At 42.5% G+C, this 21,871-nt stretch overlaps 1 long non-coding RNA gene across 1 annotated transcript in view; it reads left to right on the forward strand.

Moving 5' to 3' along the window:
• LOC306658825 overlaps positions 1-13,561 on the forward strand; it is a 29,629-nt gene extending 16,068 nt beyond the window's left edge. The window contains exon 2 of the long non-coding RNA XR_013763163.1: positions 12,829-13,561. This is a non-coding gene — a long non-coding RNA (uncharacterized lncRNA). The remainder of the gene's footprint in view (positions 1-12,828) is intronic.
• The last annotated feature ends 8,310 nt before the right edge of the window (positions 13,562-21,871 follow it).

A 21,871-nucleotide genomic window follows, 5' to 3' on the forward strand; every position in this document is an offset into this window, starting at 1 on the left:
GTGCTATACAGATTCAAGGCAATTCCAATTAAAATCCCAATGACGTACCTTACAGAAATAGAGCAAGCAATTATGAAATTCATCTGGAAGAATAAGAAACCCAGAATAGCTAAAGCAATCCTTAGCAGGAAGAATGAAACAGGGGGTATTGCAATACCAGAACTTCAACTCTACTACAAAGCAATAGTAACAAAAACAGCATGGTATTGGCACCAAAATAGACAGGTAGATCAATGGTACAGAATAGAGGACACGGACACAAACCCAAATAAATACAATTTTCTCATACTAGACAAAGGTGCCAAAAATATGCAATGGAGAAAAGATAGCCTCTTCAACAAATGGTGCTGGGAAAACTGGAAATTCATATGCAACAGAATGAAGCTAAACCCTTATCTCTCACCCTGCACAAAACTCAACTCACAATGGATCAAGGACCTTGAAATCAGACCAGAGACCCTGCATCTTATAGAAGAAAAAGTAGGTCCAAATCTTCACCTTGTTGGCTTAGGATCAGACTTCCTTAACAGGAAGTTAAGTTTTATTTCTTGTGCTCCCATAGCACAAGAAATAAAAGCAAGAATCAATAACTGGGATAGATTCAAACTAAATAGCTTTCTCTCAGCAAAGGAAACTATCAGCAATGCGAAGAGAGAGCCTACAGAGTGGGAGAATATCTTTGCCACTCATACTTCAGAAAGAGCGCTAATTTCCAGAATCTATAAAGAACTCAAAAAACTCTACACCAAGAATACAAATAACCAATCAACAAATGGGCTAAGGAAATGAACAGACACTTCACCAAAGAAGATCTACAAGCAATCAACAAACATATGAAAAAATGTTCACCATCTTTAGTAATAAGAGAAATGCAAATCAAAACTACACTAAGATTCCATCTCACTCCAATTAGAATGGCGATTATCAAGAATACAAGCAACAATAGGTGTTGGAGAGGATGTGGGGAAAAAGGTACACTCATACATTGCTGGTGGGGCTGCAAATTAGTGCAGCCACTCTGGAAAGCAGTGTGGAGATTCCTTAGAAAACTTGGAATAGAACCACCATTTGACCCAGCTATCCCACTCCTTGGCCTATACCCAAAGGACTTAAAATCAGCATACTACAGAGATACAGCCACATCCATGTTCATAGCTGCTCAATTCACAATAGCCAGACTGTGGAACCAACCTAGATGTCCTTCAATTGATGAATGGATAAAGAAACTGTGGTATATATATACACAATGGAATATTACTCAGCCATAAAGAATGATAAAATTATGGCATTTGCAGACAAATGGATGAAATTGGAGAATATCATGCTGAGATAAGCCAATCTCAAAAATCCAAAAGACGAATGATCTCACTGATAAGCGGATGATGACACATAATGGGGGGTGGGAGGGGGGCAAGAATGGAGGAAGGAGGGATTTTATAGAGGGAAAAGAGAGGTGGGAGGGGTGGGAGGGGAAGCAAAAAAATAATGGAATGAATCAAACATCATTACTCTATGTAAATGTATGAATATGTAAATGGTATGCTGTTACTCCATGTACAAACAGAAACAACATGTATCTCATTTGTTTACAATAAAAAAAAAATGAACATGTTTCTTTCTCTTCCTCTCTCCCTGCTCCTCCCTAATCCCAGGGGAAACAGAATTAACTTTTCCCCCCATTTTAGGTAGAGTTATCTGTCCTTGAGTACACACCCACCACAGGAAGGAAGCAATCCAGACTTTAGGGATGGTACCATAATATCTCAGAAATGACTCTCTCCCTAATTAACAAGTGAATTACAACTCCAACAGAGAATATGTGGAATGTAGCCTTTGAGTCTTTACAAGCCCCCTGTCCTTGCTGATGGGCAGAATTACAGCCTCTGGGGCAGGAGCCCCTGTGTTTCTCCTTTGCTAGCAAAGCAATAAAGCTTTTTTTTCCTTTTTCTCAAAACCATGTCCTCCTTATTGGATTGGCATCAGGGACAAGGACCGAGCTCTTTCAGTAACATTCTGAATACAGTGCAAGGAGTGCTTGCTTCAGCAGCACATATACTAAAATTGGACCCATACGGAGAAGATTAGCATGGCCCCTGCGCAAGGATGACACGCAAATTCCTGAAGTGTTGCATATTTTTTCTCTCTAATATGCTGACTGCTGACACACAATAGGCAAGGGGTGGGGGTGGGGTAGAGGTTCACTGGATTGGGGGGGAAGAAGTGAGGGATGGGAACAGGAAAGACAGTAGAATGAGTCAGACACAACTTTCCTATACTCATATATGAATATACGGTCAGTGTTAACGCCACATAATGTACAACCACAAGAATGGAAAGTTAAACTCCATGTATGTATGACATGTCAAAATCCATCCTACTGTCATGTATAACTAAAAAGAACAATAACAACAAAGTAGAAGGAGAAGAATCTGGGGGTAACTGTCCACGCGGAGGTTGGGGTCGGGAGAAAAGGGAGGGCAACCACCAACAGAACTATGGCCACACTACCAACCCAAGAAACCCCAGATCCTCTGCTACTGGGTTCAAGTGCACACCCGTTCCCCACTCCACAGACACTTCACCTGTCTGTCTCAACTTCTGCTCAGCTACACAAAACAAACACCCACACCGTCCCAGCTGTACAGCTATGCTCTCCTATGTCGTTCCCAATCATCTCCTAAAAGACAAAGCTTGGCAACTGCAGCTAATTTTTAATGTGCATTTAATTAAAATCTCTTTCTGGAAAGATCATTTGATATGTATGCATTAGCAGTTCAATGTTTAAAAAATCAGCAATTAAAAACAGAATTACATTGTTGCTGACTGTTCAGAGGCAGTACAGTTTATCATTAAATATGTAAAATAAAAATCATATCCCATAGACCCTGCAATGAAGTACATTAAAGAGTTATGAGAATTCTCCAAAGGGTTTGGATTCTCCTGTTTTGAAAATGGCTGCAACATTGCAAAGCAAATAGTTACAGGTTTAAGAATAGAAATTAAATTTAAAGATAAGTGCCTTCTATGTTCTAAGAACATAGAAGTGTTCTAAGAACACTTTTCATATGATTTACAGGATGGACCAATTATTAATGAGAAAAGCAAGTTTAAAATTAATGTCTTTTTATAATTGAAGATACAGTGATAGACGGCAAACAGGTGTTTCCAATTTTATACAAATCATGAAACCACTTTTGGTGGCTTGTATGATCTCCTCAGGTTACACGTTAGAGGAATTGCTGACATGCAGCACTGTATAATTTTACACTTAAAATTAAATTCAAGCTAGCCACACACAGCTGCACAAGAAGATGGCAAATTCAAGGTCAGCCTGGGCAATCTCAACATGTTAAAGGTCTGGAGATGGATTTCAGTGGTAGAGTGCCATGAGTTCAATCCCCAACACCAGAAAAAAAAAAATTTTTTTTTTTTTCTGAAAGCACCCAGAAACCCCTTCGGACGCGGGAACTCACGCAGAAGACTTTATTAAGTGAACAGGCAGAGTGTCTGTGCACAGGGTGAGAGAGAGAGAGAGAGAGAGAGAGAGAGAGAGAGAAAATGGCTAACAATCTTGACCAATTACTGGCTAGGAAGTGGGCAGGCTAGCAATCTGGGTTGTAAAGTGGTGTGGGGGAGGAAGAATAATGGCAGCAGCAAAATAGCAGATCTGATGCCAATATTTTCCTTTTTAAGAAAAAAAATAGGCTGAGCATGATGGCTCACACCTGTAATCTCAGCAGCTTGGGAGGCTGAGACAGGAGGACCTTGAGTTCAAAGCCAGGCTCGGCTAAAGTAAGGTGCTAAGCAACTCAGTGAGACCTTGTCTCTAAATAAAATACAAAATAGGGCTGGGGATGTGGTTCAGTAGTTGAGTGCCCCTGAGTTCAATCCCCAGTACCCCCGCCAAAAAATAAATTTAAGTAAAATAAAAATGAAAACGAATGGGGACTTAGCTTAGTGGTAAAGCATCTCTGGTTTCAATCCCCTCTACCAAAAAATTAAAAAATCACTTGTGCCACCAAGCAAAGCTGACCTATCCAATAGAAAAGTCAAGGCCCCTCTCTGTATTACCTCATTGGGCACAGGAAACATCCATACCGAGTGAACTGAAATACTTTTAATGGCAACTGGTTTATTTTAATAAAAACATAAAACCCATAATGAATAAACTTTAAAATAAGCATTTTTTAAATATACTCATTCCAAGGACAGGAAAATCTCAACATGAATGAGAACAACCAATAAAATCTACACTAAAATGATATAGATATTAGAATTATCTGAAAAAGATTTTTGGTTTTGTTTCTTGTGGTGCTGGGATCAAACCCTGGTGAAGCCAGAATTGGGAACAGGTAGTTAGTGTAGAAATAGGGGATCGGGTCAAATCGAGGAAATGGAGGCCATAAAGTCATCTGCCTCTGGAAGTTAGAGACTGCCCCTGGAAGGATGGAATGTCAAGGATCTCCGGAGGCCATTGATTACCAAATTTACCTGCCTTTATCAAGGATTGCAAACCAGGAGCTGCTAATTAATGCCCCCTGGGCCCTTGCCTACCTGAATCACCTTGTCCCTCCCCCTGCCCATGACTTCTCACTTAATGCAAAACCAGGCCTAGTCACGTAGGCAGGAAGGAGAGATAAGGAGGGAGAGAACTGGAGAACAAAAGAGACTTTAACCTATAAAAGATGTAGGGTGCGCTCACTTCTTGGGAATTTAGAACATCAGCCATGGCACCCTTCTCCCTGCCAGGAGAAGTCTGTATTATTACCTTTAAATAAAACCTGCTTAATCTGCTTGCCTTGGCGTGCTTCTCTAGTGTTCAATCTTCAACATTAGAAGGAGCAGAACTCGTCATCGGTAAACGGCGGTATCAGATTTGGAGGTCCCACCGAGATTTATGCCGAGGTAAGTAAGCTTCTCTCTCCACGCACCCCACATCTGTTTGAGGTGCATCTTTCTGTCTCTTTAAGGCTTAGCAAGTTTCTTAAGCAAAGTCTCTCTCTCTGATAAGCAAAGTCTCTCTCTCTCTCCTCTCAAAGCAAGTAAACCTCATTTCCTCTATCCTCTATAAGTAAACAAGCAAGAAAGCAGTGCACTAAAGAGAAAGATAGAAGTGCCTCAGTTTCCACTCCACCACCCATAAGACCCGTGCAAGTTGTTGCTGCAGGCGGTGACAAATATCCATGGATTTTGGAACCGCAAAGAGCCAGCGACAAATCCCAAACATGATAAGCCCCCCAAAAAACTATGCCATGACACATCATAATCCAATTCCCCAAAGCCAAAAACAAAGAAAAAATCTTGAAAACAACAAAAGAGAAACAAGCCATTATCTATATGGGAAAAAACTTGGAATGATAGCAGGTCTCCTGTCACAAACCATGGAGGCCAAAAGGAGGTGGGACAGCAATTTTCTCAAGTATTGAAAGAAAAGAATCATCCGTCAAGAATTCTATACCCAGAATTCAGGGATAAAGGAGACATCAAGGTAATTCTCAGAGAGAGGGAAATTAAGAGAATTGGTCCAGTTGACCAGACCAAAAGGAACAACTAAAGGAAATACTCGAAATGGAAAGGAATTTAAAAAAGAAGCCCTTGGAACACCAGAAAGTAAGAATGAAAAGATTAAAAATACACTAGATGCCAGGTGCTGTGGTGCAGGCCTGTAATCCCAGCATCTTGGGAGTCTGAGGCAGAAAGATTGTGAACTCAAAGCCAGCCTCAGCAGATTAGGGAGGCACTTAGCAACTCAGCGAGATCTTATCTAAATAAAATAGAAAAAAGGACTGGAGATGTGGCTCAGTGGTTAAGCACCCCTGGGTTCAATCCCTGGTACCTACCCCCAAAATATTTATATATATATATATATGTATGTACATATATACACACACTCATACACACACTAAAATATGGGGGCAGTGCTATGCACCTGTAGTCCCAGCTAGTCCCAGAGCTGAGATAAGAAAATCCCTTGAACCAAGAGGTTCAGACAAGCCTGGGCAGTACCGCAAGACTGTCTCTCTCTCTCTCTCTCTCTCTCTCTCTCTCTCTCTCTCTCTCTCTCTCGTATCAAGGATTAAACCCAGGGGTGCTTTGCTTTACCACTAAGCTATATTCTCAGCATGTCCCACCCCTTTGTTTTTTTTTTTTGTTTGTTTGTTTTTTTTGTACTGGGGATTGAACTCCCTAGGGCCACTTGACCACTGAGTCACATCCCCAGCCCTATTTTGTATTTTATTTAGAGATAGGGTCTCACTGAGTTGCTTAACACCTTGCTTTTGCTGAGGCTAGCTTTGTACTCCCTATCAGCCTGCCTCAGCCTCCCAAGTCACTGGGATAACAGGGTCTTGCTGAGTTGCTTAGGACCTTGATAAATTTCTGAAACTGGCTTTGAACTCGGGACTGTAAGGGAATTTCCACAGAACCACGCCGACATGGGAAATCACATAAGGGAATTTATTAAGCAAACAGAGTGTCTCCCTGCAGGGTAAGAGAGAAAATGAGAGGAAAAGAGAAAGGGCACGCGCTAGAGAGAGTGGAAGGCCAGGAGGATAGAGAAAGTGAGGAGGACAGACAGAAGGATGAGAAAAGATAGCGGGGAAGCTATAGTAAACAATTGAATTCTGCTGGGCTAACGGGACCAATATCGGAGAAGGATACTTGCAAGCTGACTGATGAACCAATAGCTAGCTAGGATGTTCACAGATTGACAAGTGCAATGGAATGGGTGGTGGAGCAGCTTTATACATTACAGGGACTCTCTTGCATCAATGGCCCTAGCCACTGAGATTACAGGTGTGCACCACTGGCAGGGCAAGACCCTGTCTCTTTGAAAGATATAAAGAATTGATACATAGTAGCAATATATTGAGGGAAAGCTTACTCTGAATACTGGGAATGCCTCTCCAGGGGTAGAGCCCTTGCCTGGCATACACCTGGCAAAGGCCCTGGTTCCAACCCCAGCACCACAAAAGTAAAAAGAAAACCTTGAATCACTGGATTGAAAAGAGCCCCACAAACCCACATCAGAAAATTAAAATTGTCATCTCTGTTAGACAGTAACATTTTGTTGTGTGGCTTCTTCTACAATGTAGCCTATTTATGCTGATTAACTCAATTACAATGGAATATTTTAGCTTTTGTAATTTTCACTTTTCTTTTACACTTACATTCACCATAAATCTTTTAAAAATATTTTTTTAAAAAATTTCTTTAACATCAATGTAATTTACCACATAAACATAACATAGGAGAAAAATAATTTAACTGGTTTAACAAGTGCTGGAGGAAAAACTTGACAAGAAGTAATTAAAAGAAAATTTTAATTTTAATTTTTTGTGGTGCTAGGGATTGAATCCAAAGGAGTATTTAGAAAGAGAGAGTACAGCAGGAATGAATCGCATTAGAATATTTAGAGGCAGAAAGACCTACATTCAAATCTTTACCATGAATAAAACCTCTAGCAAGTTGCTTAACTTTTGTAAAATGGATTGTTTGGAAGATTGGGGGGGGGATATTGTGTAGCAGGATTGGAGAAATAGTTCAGTGAGGATGGTGGGAATGAAGCCAGAATTAAGGACAGGTAGTTAGTGTAGAAACAGGAAATAGGGGATGAGATCAAATCGAGGAAATGAAGCCATGAAGCCATCTGCCTCTGGAAGTTGGAGACTGCCCCTGGGAGAATGGAATGTCAAGGATCTCCGGAGCCCATTGATTACCAAATTTACCTGCCTTTATCAAGGACTGCAAACAAAGGGGCTGCTAATTAATGCCCCCTGGGCCCTTACGTGCCCGAATCACCTTAGCCCTCCCCCTGCCCATGGCTTCTCACTTAATGCAAAACCAGGCCTAGTCATGTAGGCAGGAAGGAGAGATAAGTAGGGAGAGAACTGGAGAACAAAAGAGAATTTAACCTATAAAAGATGTAGGGTGCGCTCACTTCTTGGGACTTTAGAGCATCAGCCATGGCCCCCTTCTTCCTGCCAGAAGAAGTCTGTATTATTACCTTTAAATAAAACCTGCTTAATCTGCTTGCCTTGGCATGCTTCTCTAGTGTTCAATCTTCAACATTACAAGGAGCAGGACTCATCACCGGTAAACGGCGGTATCAGTATCAGGAACACAAGGTTAAGAAAATAATTCTATAAAATGGCCCACTGTGCTGACCCCACCATGCTTTCTTTGCCAAAAAGTAATTTGCCTGTAGCCCTGCCTGACCTAAGTGGACAGCATGTGTTACATTCCTCAGCAAGCTACCTGTTATCTGCAAGGAAATGCAGGTAGAGAATAACATTGATAAGAGGAACCCAAGGTACTGTGAAGGCAGAGACTTTTGTGATCCTTTTAACGACCTGATTCTGGAAGATAAAGATAGTTTCTTTTAATCAGAAAATCTGTAAGAATGTATGGTTAAAAATCCAATTAGAACTGGTCAACATGAGCCAAGGTGAACCAGAGTTGCTCTGGCAGGGGGCACTTGAAAGTCTGATGTCATCCTGCTGTCAATCAAAAGTCAAGAGGTGGACCTGGGCAGGACTCTCTTTTTGGGATCCCCAATAAAACTAGTGTGTAGGAGAGGTACATTGTTCCTCTCCACTCTGAGAGGACCCACTCTGTCCCTTGAAAGTGTCCCCTTTCCCCTTTCCTATTCCTTCAATAAACTCAATCCTGTTACTCTGAGTGACATATCTAAAATCTTTCTGACTTGGTAGCAAGAATTGGGGTTTGAAGGGGGTTCTTTGTATTGCCTCAGTTTCTCAGAATGTCCCAGCCCTATAATAGTAGTGCTGGGGCTTGTAGGTGGAGATGTGGCTCAGTGATGGAGCACTTATCAAGGCCCTGGGTTCTACCCCCAGCATTGTAACAAATAAATAAATAAATAAATGGAAAAAATAAAAAAATAAAAAAAGGAATTTTGTATATCAACAATCACCTGGTGTCTGGCACAAAATAGGAGCTCAATAAATGGAAGTATTAATGTTGTGTTTTCACATAGGAGATGTATAGATAGATATTTAGACAGAGTCCTACATTAGAGGAGCAGGTAAAAAGAAAGAACCTGTTGGGGAAAAACATGTGAAATAATACTTATATAATTAAGAGGTCACAAAAAAAATTATACTACATTAATACCTCAGTTAAAGTTATGATTTAAGTAAGCCTTCAGTAGATGAGCAATGAAATAACTCATAAACAGAAAATGGGCAGAGAAACCAGCTACAGGGGCGCATACCTGTAATCCCAGAGGCTGGGGAGGCCAAAGCAGGAGGATTGAGTTCAAAGCCAGCCTCACCAATGTAGCAAGATTCTAAGCAACTGAGCAAGACCCTGTCTCTAAATAAAATATAAAACAGGTTGGGGATGTGACTCAGGGGTTGAGCACCCCTGGATTCAATCCCTGGTACAAAAAGAAAGGAAAGAAGGAAGGAAGGATGGAAGGAAGGAAGGGAGGGAGGGAGGGAAAGAAAGAAAGAGAGAAAGAAAGAGAAAGAAAGAAAGAGAAAGAGAAAGAAAGAGAAAGAGAAAGAAAAAGAGAAAGAAAGAGAAAGAAAGAAAGAAAGAGAAAGAAAGAAAGGAGGGAGGGAGGGAGGGAAGGAAGGAAGGAAGGAAGGAAAGAAAAAGAAAGAAAAGAAAAGAAAGAAAAACGGGTAGACTGATAACTCAAATGCAAGGGAAGTCTTTAAGAATATATTTTTTTCAAATGTAATGGCATTTAGTGTAGGGATGGGTACGGGGATTTAACCCAGGGACCACTCAGCCCTTTAGAAATTAAAAAAAAAAAAAAAGTTTTATCGTGAAATAAAATCACATGATTTAGCATCAACTAAATCGCTAAGGTTGACGTCGAACTTGCCATTCTCCTGCCTCAACCTCCTGAATCTCTGGGATTTGCAGGTGTGCACCTCCATGCCCAGTTAATGACATTTAATTAGAGAAAAAAGAAAAAAATTTCCTGTCTCAGTTTGTGCTCCTCAGTCTGTGCTCCTTGCATTGACCTTTCTTTTGGAATCTTCTTGGACAGGATGTCTTCTAAAATGATTTAAGAATAATTTCTTAAAATAAAAATGTCTCAATTTTAGGGAGGGGGGATAGGAATAGGAAAGACAGTGGAATGAGTCTGACATAACTTTCCTGTGTCACCATCATGTACATACACAAGACTGGAATCCTAATCAGAATAAGATATATTTCATGTTGTATAAATATGCCAAACTATATTCTAGTGTCCTGTATAACTAAAAAGAACCAATAAAAAATTTTAAAGTCTCAATTTTTAGAAACAGGGTGGAAAAGTATTTAATGAAAAAGTCCAATTCTGATAAAGTTGCAGTGAAACAGACACATTTGCCTATGGTTACAGCTGCTCAAATTGACAGAAGAAACTGCAAAAGTCAGGATTTCTTGAAAATGTAAATAAGTTTGTATTATTTTATTCTCAAAATAGATTTTCAACAGTTTCTTAATTTCCTTAACAACAAATTGATATTTACATGACAACAAGAAAGTTCAAGTTTGGGCCAACAGTTGCTCTGGCAGCATCAAATGTAGGTCAGTTCTGTAAAGTCTGGGGAGTTATCCCACTCCTTCAGCAATTTTGAATTTCCTGTACCAAATTCTTTCCGTTCAGAATACCTAGAGTTCCTAGGGTGGTTTCCGTTCCTTGCACAGAACCCTGATTGCTGAATGGCTTTGACAGCACAGTCCAAAGGGGCAGGGGAAGAGACCTAAGAGGATGAAAAGAGCATTCCAGCAAGAGTAGAGCTGCTTATGCCTGCAGGCTTCTCTCTATCAACCTAAATCCCTGCTAATACAGCTAAGCCTATTTCTTTCTTTTCCATCCATTGTTAATCACTTCACATTGGGCTCCAAGTCAGAAACTGGAAGCCACCATAGCCTCTCTTATCAACAGGGGATGCCTATGGATAGTGCTGCAACCTATGTGTGCTGTTTTTTTCTGTACCTATGAAGTTTAATTTGTAATATGGGTTCAGTAAGAGATTACAATAGCTAATAATAAAATAGGACAATTATAGCAGTCTGTAACAGCAGACTGTAAAATAAGTTATGTGAATGCTTTTTCTTTCTTGCTCTCTCAAAATAGCTTATTGTACTTCTTGTGATGATGTGAACCCCACCCCCACAGATGGTGGAATCTTTAGGAAATGGGGCCTGTAGAGGTCCTTAAGTCATTAGGGGCATGCCCCTGATAGGGACTGTGGGACCCTGGTCCCTTCCTCTTTCTCTTTGCTTCCTGGATCATGGAGTGAAAGGGTTTATCTGCCATGTGCCCACACTCTGATGTGCTACCTCACCACAGGCCCAAAGCAATGGGGCCAACCAATGATGGACTGGAAGCTCCAAAACCATGAGCCAAAATAAATCTATTCTCTTTTTAAGTTAATTATCTCAGGTGTTTAATCTTGATAGCAAGCTAATACAGGACTGCTGTAACGTCTGCTGGAGAGCACCACATCTCAGCGCAGCCCAGTTGTGCCTGGGCCATGACCACAGACCTCCCTTTCCCACCTAATGATGAGCCAAAAGATGTCATGATGAGTCCATGAATGAAGTTTTGTCAAAAACCTGAGTGAAACTGGGCCTGGTGGTGCACACCTGTAATTCCAGCTACTCAGAAGGCTGAGGCAGGGGGATGGCAACCTGCAGGCTAGCCTCAGCAATTTAGGGACCCCCTCTCAAAATAACTTTTTTTATACCAGGCATTGAACCCAGAGTTGTTTAACTCTGTTTAACTGGGCCACGTCCCCAACCCTTTGTTTTTTAAATGTTTTATTTTGAGATAAGTTCTCGCTAAATCCGAAGGATCTTGGTATGTTGTTGAGACTGGTCTCAAACTTGTAATCTTCCTGCCTAAGTCTCCTGAGTCACTGGGATTACCATCCATTTGTGCCACCACTCCTGGAGCAAAATAAAAAAACTTTTAAAAGGTTTGAAATTTGTTCAGTGGTAAAGCAATTGCCTCACATGCTCTGGGTCCTGGGTTCAATTCCCAGTTAAATAAAAAGTCAGAGTGAAATAAGAACTTCATCACATCAGACTTGTCCCTTGAAGCTAATTTCCCCTTTGTTGACACTGTGCAGCAAAATGTATTAATACCTATGATGAGTGATAAGCCATTAATAAATTATGCTGGTTGTTTTACTCTATTGTCATGAAATATTCAGAGATAGAAAGACATTTCAGCTTAAATATTCACCAGGACTTGAGTTCAATTTAGCAGTAAACTCAGGTTTCACCACATTTTTGCACAGGTCAGATATAGAGCACAAAATAATAGTTCCAGGAAAAAGCACCAAATGGCAGATCCCCTACAGAAGGTGGGGAACTATGCAATAAAGAAATATTTGATATGGGAGTGGCCAGGGCCCTCTTTTGAGGTTACAGGACTCCTGGGTCCTGTCCCAAACCTGGCACTAGCCATGCTGAAGGACTTGGGGCACATTTAATCTTATCTGGAAGCCAGATTGGGGCATTATAGGATGGCTTCCCCCGTCCTTGATTATAGATAGTTAAAATACTTTGTCTTCTGAGGCTGTAAAAAGAGTCATGGGAGAATAAAAGAATCTATATGACCATAAAGATTAAAAGGGGGATTTAAATTATCAAACACTAGGAACTCCACAGGAAACACTGGACAGCTGAAGGTTTTGGAGCAGGCTATACACAACCTGTCTATTAGAGATGATTGACATGCCTATAAATCATGGCTGGGGAGCTGTGGTCCTGTTTGGCAGGTCACAAGTGTGGGAAGCATCTGAGGGGTGAGCTGGAAGGATTGAGTGAACCTGGGCCTTTCTTCTTCAATTGCAGAGTGGTTTGTTTCCTGCCTAGACCCTTGACTGAAGAGTGTCAGAGTGAAGGCCAAAGGGAACAGTGTCAGAGACTCAACATGATGACAACAACAGTCAAGCAAGAGAGACTAGACCTCGTGTCTTTCCTCTATCCTCTTCTGTTAATTTTTTTTCCTCTTCTGTTATTTTGAGGATTTGGTTAGAGCATAAGAAGAGTATGTGTGGGGATCAGAATTGGGACTAGGATGAAGAAGTAGGGAGGTATCCCGGGCAAAATATTTAAGGAGACATTCATTTGCAAGTACCAACCTAATACTGGCATGATGTTAAGAGTGAAGGCTTCCTTAAATTTTGTGCCTCCTTGTCTCAAAATAATCCTGCTCCTTTTTGAGGCTCAGAATATGATATTGTGACCTCCAGACAGCTTGATGGTGCAGGCCTATAATCCTAACAATTGCAAGTTCAAGCCCAGCATAGGCAATTTAGTAGGACCCTGTCTCAAAATAAAAAATAAAAATGGCTAGGGTTGTAGAGCTGGGTTCTGAAAAGAACAAGGTGCAGTCATTTCTCCCCTGATTCCGCCCACTCCCCACACACTATTTTTCAATCTATATTGTCAACTTCCTCATTAGTCATTAGTCCAATTAGCCTGTGGGCTTCCACTACTTAAGGGTAATTGCCAGGCTCGTAGCGCTCTTTCTCTCACCCTTAAGGGCAGATACTCTGTCAGCTTATTAAAATCTCTTGTGTGAGTTTCTGTGTCTGGAATGGTTTTCTGAGTGTTTTCATTGATGCTGTGACTCGGATGGGCTCTTCTATCGGCACTTAGGCGAGTGGAATCCTGTCTGTCACCTCAGACCCCTGGATGCTGGTCTCACCTTCCATTTGCCCAGACACTCGATTCCATATCCACCAGTCTTCAGATTGGTCAGTTTTCCCCTAGGTTGACTTAAACTCTCCTCTGCTGACCTGAGACACGACTGTTGATTGTCTGGTGCCCTTGAGGTGGTTGAGGAGTCAGGGTTCACCCAGCCATGACTTTTACAGTTACAGCTGGCCCCCTTAGTTGACATTATCTGATGGGTGGGTCCCCAATCTTTATGATGGAGATTCTCTCTGTGGGTTGAGGCTCCACTTTCCCTCTTGAAAATCCTGCTGCCAGGTCCTCAACCCCCTGGGCTTTTTCCCGGCACATACTGATGGGGGTGATGACTCCCATTATTGTGCTGCCTCCTCATCTCCAGTCAGCTAGTCTGTGACCTTGGGACACCCTGACACTGACTTGGCTGTTTCTCAGTCTCCACTATGGGATCTAGGTCTCTCATTCTGGCAGATTCACACTTGGGATGTCTACTAGAAACTCTTAAATCCCTTCACCCGATCCCTGACCGAGAGCCACCAAAACTTATTTGCTTGTGTAATAATAATTGGCCACAGTATCCTTTGGATAATCAATCTAGATGACCAATTAATGGCACTTTGGATACTAATGTTTTATGGGATTTATACAACTTCTATGAGCGAGTGGGCAAACGGAAAGAAATTCCTTATCTTCAAGCCTTCTCTTTCTTGCACACTAAACCTGATCTTTGCTCCTCCTGCAAGCCTGAACCCCTCCTTTTGGCTTCTTCTCCCCCTCCTAATCCCTCCTCCTCCTCTGACTTCCACCCAGCTAATGAACCACCCCCATACAGGTCTCCTGTGGCAGAGGCCTTTCTGGGTGCTGCTCCTCCATCTCCTTTGCCCTGCTCTGTTTCTGTTTCCTCAACCCCCCACCCACCCAGCCTACCTAGTCCTCCCATCACGTGGTCCTGAGTACATATTCTAGCCCCACAGGAGGTGGCTGGTGTGGAGGGAGTGATCAGAGTCCATGTTCCCTTTTCACTTTCTGATCTTTCCCAGGTAGAGAAGCAGCTAGGCTCCTTTACTTACAATGATGTGAACTTTATCAAGGAATTTCAGTCTCTTACTCAGTCTTATGATCTTACTTGGCATGATATTTATATGATCATGTCCATCACTTTGGCCCCTGAGAAGTGCAGGAGAGTCTGGGAACAGGTGTGTAATTAATTATACAGATGAGGTTCACCAATTGACCCTGATCCATCCCATTGGGGCTGAAGCAGACAAGATAGGGAGCCCCAATATAACAATAACACAGGGATCAGGCATGTGTGGCCGGACAAGTTCCAAACTTGTGTCCTTGCAGACCTTTGAAAGGCGGCCATTAAACCTATTAATTATGATAAACTTCAGGAAGTACTCATGGTTTATTTTTTTTCTCAAAGTTACCCAGACATAAAGGCTAAATTGATTGTTTAGACAGGGGCCCCCTTACCCCACGGCCAGAGGGTCTAGTGGTGGTATTCAGGGTGTATAACCGAAGGGAAGAAGAAAAAAACCCCCCAAACTAAAATACCTAATGCTAGCTAAAGCCTTTCAGCCAGCTAGACCGGCCCAGTTGGCCACTTCTAGGGACACCCCCAGTCACAGAAGACCTCCAGGCCCATGCTTCAAGTGCAGAAAAGAGGGCCACTGCGCACGAGCCTGCCCCAACCCCCGGCTGCCCCCAGGTTCTTGTCCAAAATGCCACCAACTGGGACATTGGGCAGTGGATTGCACTGGTGCTCGGAGAAGTGCCAAGTCACCCTCACTCCCTCCCCCCCAGTGACTTACTGGGATTGGCGATGGATGACTGAAGGGGCCTGGGACTTCTACACCCGGCAACTGTCACCACTCAAGAGCCCCAGGTGACCCTTACGGTGGCAGGCCAGAAGCTCTCTTTCCTTATAGATACTGGAGCCACCTTCTCAGTGCAGTGGGAGTTTTTGGGACCCACTTCCCTTGCCAAACCCTCTATTGTTGGGGTAGAGGGAAAACCATATCACCTCCTATAAACCCCTCCAAAAAGTTGCCATATTGAGCAAATTTGCTTCATTCATTCCTTTTTGATATTTCCTATGTGTCCCATTTCCCTCTTGGGAGGGGACATCATAACTAAATTGGGTGTTTCCTTCTTACCCACCATGAGCCTCCACCAAGACTCCTTTGCTATTCCTCTCCTCATGACATTGAAGGAACATAGAACCCAACCTGATTCTTCATATCCTCTTCATCCCTCCCTTGTTGATCCCAAGGTTTGGGATATCTACACACCCTCTGTAGCTGCATGCTCACCTGTACTCATTCACTTGAAGGACCCAACATCCTACCCAGCGCAGGCCCAATATCCCCTCCCCAAAGGAGCCTCTTAGGGCTTCAACGAGTTGTCCTGGATATAAGGCAGAAAGGCTTCCTGCACCCCACCAACTTGTCTTATAACACTCCCATCCTTGCTGTTAAAAAACCTAATGGATCTTACCATTTGGAGCAAGATCTCTGCATCATCAACTCAACAGCCCAATCCCTACACCTTGCTTTTCTCTATCTCCTCCACCACACACTTTTCTGTGTTGGATTTGAAGGACACCTTTTTCACTGTCCCTCTTCATCCTGACTCGCAGGATTTCTTTGCTTTCACCTGGACTGATCCTCTCAAGTTTCTTAGCTGACTTGAACAATTCTCCCACAGGGATTTCAGAACAGCCCTCACCTCTTTGTCCAAACACTGTCTCATGATCTTGCCTCTTACTTTCATTTCCTCCTCTCTCTCTTACAGTATGTTGATAATCTTCCTCTATGTAGTCCCTCTCTTGAGGACTCCCAAGGAGACACTATTAAGCTTCTGAATTTTCTGGCTGATAGAGGTTATAGTCTCTCCAGCAAAGGTACAGCTTTCCCAACCTCGGGTTATTTACTTAGGAAATTTACTTATTTACTTAGGAGTCAGCTTCTTATCTGAATTTAAGACCATCACTATAGAGAGAAAAAGCATTGTTGCACAACATGCCCACTCCATTTACCAAGGAAGAAATCATTTCCTTTTTAGGGCTTGCAGGATATTTACAATCCTGGATCCCAAATTTTTCCATCCTGGTGGCCCCCTTGTATGAGGCTTCAAAGGGCGCTCCCACTGAACCTCTTCTCAACCCGGTGGAAGCCCCTTTGCAGACCCTAAGGAAAGCCCTTCTTCAAGCCCCAGCCCTACACCTCCCTGACATTACCAGATCATTCTACCTATTTTTCTCTGAGAAAAGTGAGTTCTCTCTCACTACATGTGTGGTCCCACCTTTGGTCCAGTGGCATACCTATCAAAAAGGTTAGACCCCACTGTAAGAGGCTAGGCACCATGTCTTAGGGTATTGGCTGCAGCATTTATCTTAACCCAGGAATCAAAAAAACTTTCCTTTGGGGCTCCCACTGCTTTTATTGCAGACTCTTCCATAGCCTTTAAGAAATGCCCTCCTTTACTGCAAATTAGTGCAGCCACTCTGGAAAGCAGTGTGGAGATTCCTTAGAAAACTTGGAATGGACCCACCATTTGACCCAGCTATCCCACTCCTTGGCCTATACCCAAAGGACTTAAAATCAGCATACTACAGAGATACAGCCACATCCATGTTCATAGCTGCTCAATTCACAATAGCCAGACTGTGGAACTAACCTAGATGCCCTTCAATTGATGAGTGGATAAAGAAACTGTGGTATATATATATATATACAATGGAATATTATTCATCTATAAAGAAGAATAAAATTATGGCATTTGCAGGCAAATGGATGAAATTGGAGAATATCATGCTAAGTGAGATAAGCCAATCTCAAAAATCCAAAGGACGAATGATCTCACTGATAAGCGGATGATGACACATAATGAGGGGTGGGAGGGGGGGAATGGAGGAAGGAGGGACTGTGTAGAGGGAAAAGAGGGGTGGGAGGGGTGGGGGGAAGGAAAAAATAACAGAATGAATCAAACATCATTACCCTATGTAAATGTATGATTATGCAAATGGTATGCTGTTACTCCATGTACAAACAGAAACAACATGTATCCCATTTGTTTACAATAAAAATAAATTAAAATAAAAAAAGAAATGCCCTCCTTTAAATCCAGCCACCCTCTTACCCCCACCTTCCAATATATATGCTTCAGCAACCCATAGCTGCCTGAGATTCTGGAAGAGTTACTCCCCTACCCCTCCAATGTTTTTCATACCTCCACCATTTATTTTACCCTTTCTTTGTTCTCACAATTCACTAAGACCTTTTGGTCATGGTAGACACCTTCTTGGGATGGGTTGAAGCCATCCCCACTTCAAACAAAAGGGCATTAACTGTCTTTTTCTTTATCCTTCATGAAATCATTCCTCGTTTTAGAGTGCCTATCTCCTTCCAGTCAGATAATGAACCTGAATTTATCTCTCAAGTTTCTCAACAACTTGTCAAGGTTTTTGGAATCCCTTGGCATTTCCATATTCCCTTTCACCTGAAGTCATTGGGTAAAGCAGAAGGAATAAACTGAACTCTTAAAAATGTCTTAACCAAACTTTCTTTAGGGGCTGGGGAGATAGCTCAGTTGGTAAAGTGCTTGCCTTGTAAGCACAAGGCCCTGGGTTTGATCCCCAGCACCAAAAAACAAAAACAAAATACCCAAACTTTCTTTAGAACTTCACCTTGATTGAGTTAAACTCCTCCTCTTGCACTTCTGCATCTTCGTTCGCTCCCAAAGAAACCTGCCAATATCTCCCCTTTTGAGCTGATGTATGGTTGTCCCATCCTTCCCCCAGGGTTATTGCCCCTTCCTTCCCCTCTTCCTTCTCATATAGTCATTCCTCTCCTAAACCACACTCAAGCATTCCTAAGGGGTTACACCAACTCCCCCCGCCTGGACCCTTTGTCTGGCCCCCTGGCTCAACCTTTTCAAATAGAAGACCAAGTTCTTATCTCCTCTCCTCAGGAGTCCACAGACCCTCTATCTCCCAGGTGGCAGGGACCCCGTACAGTGATCCTGGCTGTGCCAACGGCTGTTAAGGTTTGAGGTTTACCAGGATGGCTATACATTTTTTGGGTTAAGCTCTACTTTCAATCCACAAACTCCTCTCCAGCTTCTAACCCCCAGGCTTCTTCCAACAAATACTCAACCACCCCAGTGGGGCCTCTCCACCTCTGGCTGAAGGCTATCAAGCTCTCCACCCTTCTTCCCATTCTGGAGGCTAAGGACCAGAATACCGAGGCACCAGACAACCACACCCAGGAATGAGGACTGGACTGACAGCTAGATTCTTGCCTTTCTTGCTGTTCACCCTGTCTGCCATTTTCCTAACTATTGGAATTTTCCCCCAATAGATCTGTCCGGCTTGTATTACAGGACTATCAGGACCTTCTAAAGGATGAATTGGAGCCTGGCTACAAGTGTACTCCCTAGGGGAATTATCCATTCCCCAACCCCTGCCTACTGCAAGGACATCTTCCTCCTCTGAATCAGTTCTATGCCCATGTCCAGCATGAAGCACTCAGTGAAGATGGATCTTCGCCCATATGTGCAAAAGGGATCTTCTTATAAAAACAAAGATGAGGAAATGAAAGGAACAAGGCTGTAGCCATTTCTCCCCTGCTTCTGCCCCCTCCCCACACACTATTTTTCAATCTAGTAGTCCAATTAGTCCATGGGCTTCTGCTACTTAAGGGTGGTTCCCCTGCTATTAGAACTCTTTCTCTCTCCCTTAAGGGCAGACACTCTGTTCATGTCCTTATTAAAATCTCTTTTGTGAGTTCCTGCATCTGGAGTGGTTTTCTGGGTGCTTTTGAGTTCAATCCCCAGTATATATACGCATGTGTGCACACACACACACACACACACACAAAAGAAGAATATGATACCCCAAAACATGGCACTTTGGCAATTGAGAAAGCTGCAGTATCAGAAAGGTCACTCCAACCTTCCCTTTCTTTCTATGTGAAGCATGGTCATAAAGAAATTCTCTAATCTACTTCTCCTAAAAGTAAGACACAAGACTCTTGTTCCGGAGTGGTCCTGCCCAATACCCAGAGGGAAGGAAGGCTACATATACTTAAAGGCCAGGGAGAATCTGAACATCACGCCTGGCTAGATACCCCACTCAGTTCATTCCCATAGATCATATCTTTTTTGTTTTTATTTGTTCTACTTAGTTATACATGACAGAAAGCATCTTAACACATTGTACACAAATGGAGCATAACTTCTCATTCTGTTGTGCATGGTGGATCATATCATTTTTATCTAATCAGGTTTCTCCACAACTATCCATTTTTTCCATCAGACTTAGAATAAAAACACAATCTTCCCTGGTCTGTTGCTGAAAAAGGCCCATTTTGCCTGCTTGGCAGTACACCAATCACTGAAGGGCAAGGTGCCAGTCAAGTGGAATTGGGAAAACAAGCCTCAAATCTGCCTTCCCAGGGATAGGGATTAGGAATGTTATAAGAAAAAGAAGCAGGGTGGTATGAGGAGTGGAGGAGATTGGACATGAGGAAGTTTGACATACTCAGTGGTCTCTGCATGTGTAGTCAAATTTCATGTTCTTCGTATCTCATAGGACGCATGTTCAGAAAACGGCAGCATTGACCTGACCCAAGGGTGGAGTTTTCCTCTGATGCCAAAAGGTTGCCCATTGCCCAACTGTACAGGCCCCAGTGAGGGGTCAGTGGTTTCCACTGATTTGAAATAGACAAGATCAGCTTTCAAGTTCCCCCAAAACAACTTAGGGACCCTTACCATTGTGACCTGTAAGTCAGAGGTGTCATCTATAACAAAGTTAATGGGGGTGTATCACTTAGCTATGGAACCTCTAAAATTTGGGACAAAAGAAAGTCTCTAAAAGCTAGGGAAGCTAGAAGGTTTATACAGGTTTTCTCTGAGGTCTTCAGGTAGTCATGTCTGAAGGCTCCCATGTCTTCTGAAACTTTGGTAAATTTGTATGCTTTCTCTTGTTTATCTGTTATAATTTTTTGTGGGGTATCAGCCATGACCTTGCAAAGGGCAAGGAAAAGGTACTATTTTTTTCTGCCCTCCACCCTGATGGAAAGCTCTCCAGACAGACAACTGATTAGCCAGTTCCCCCTTGCCTGTGTACCTACACCCTCTCTCCTATTTCTCATGTTTCTGAAGTTTCTCTCACTGCCCACCCCAAGCACAGTACTCGTGAATGTCAAATCTTAGATTAGAATTCAAAGGTGGCAGTGACATTTAGTGCCATTCAGGCCTCCCCTGCTTGGACCAGAGATGGGGTGATGGAGTAATTCACTCACGAAGTTACACAAGAATTTGTTTTAGGAGCAATGTGAATATATATTATATATATGTATATATATATAAAATTTTTTTGGTACCAGGGATTGCACCTAGGGGTCTTAACCACTAAGTCACATCCCCAGCTCCTTTCATTTTTTATTTTGAGACAGGGTGTTGCTTAGGGCCTTGCTAAATTGCTGAGACTGGCTTTGAACTTGTGATCCTCCTGCCTCAGTCTCCTCTCCAGCAACTGAGATTAATGAGCCGCTGCACCCAGTAATTTTTTTAAAAATTACTATTTCAGGCTGGTAGAGTGCTTGCCTTGCAAGCACAAGGCCCTGAGTTCGATCCCCAGTACCAAAAAAAAAAAAAAAAAAAAAAAAAAAAAAATTACTGTTTCACAGGGCCTCTGGCCCTGTTAATGAATGAGAAGAAAATTTGTTCTTCCCCACAATACATATCACCTTTACAAATGGGAGTGGTGGGGAGGTTAGTTTAGGGCTTCAGTGACAAAATATGGACTGGTTTATTGAGCAGGTTTTGTTTGCCTTTTGTTTTTTTCTCCAGTACTGAGGATTGAAATCAGAGGCATTTTACCACTGAGTTATATCCCCAGCCTCCACATTTTTAATTTTGAAAGAGGGTCTCACTAAGTTGCTAAAGCTAGCCTCCAACTTGCAATCCTCCTGCCTCAGCCTCCCCAGTTACAGGTGAGGTTTCACCCAGTTTTGGGGGGCTTTTTGATGCTAATGGAATGGGTGGGCTGTTCCTGTGGCATCTGAGTTGTCAGGAGACTGAATACCTTAGAGGGATTCATGGCAATTGTATTTTAGGGAGGCTCTGCTTGAGTCAGGTAAGGGAAGTTCAGATAAGATTTTTTTCTGCATCTTCTGTGCTCGGAAGTTTCCCT

This window comes from Sciurus vulgaris (genome assembly GCF_902686455.1).
Source record: "Sciurus vulgaris genome assembly, chromosome: 1".
Taxonomy (NCBI): Eukaryota; Metazoa; Chordata; class Mammalia; order Rodentia; family Sciuridae; genus Sciurus; species Sciurus vulgaris.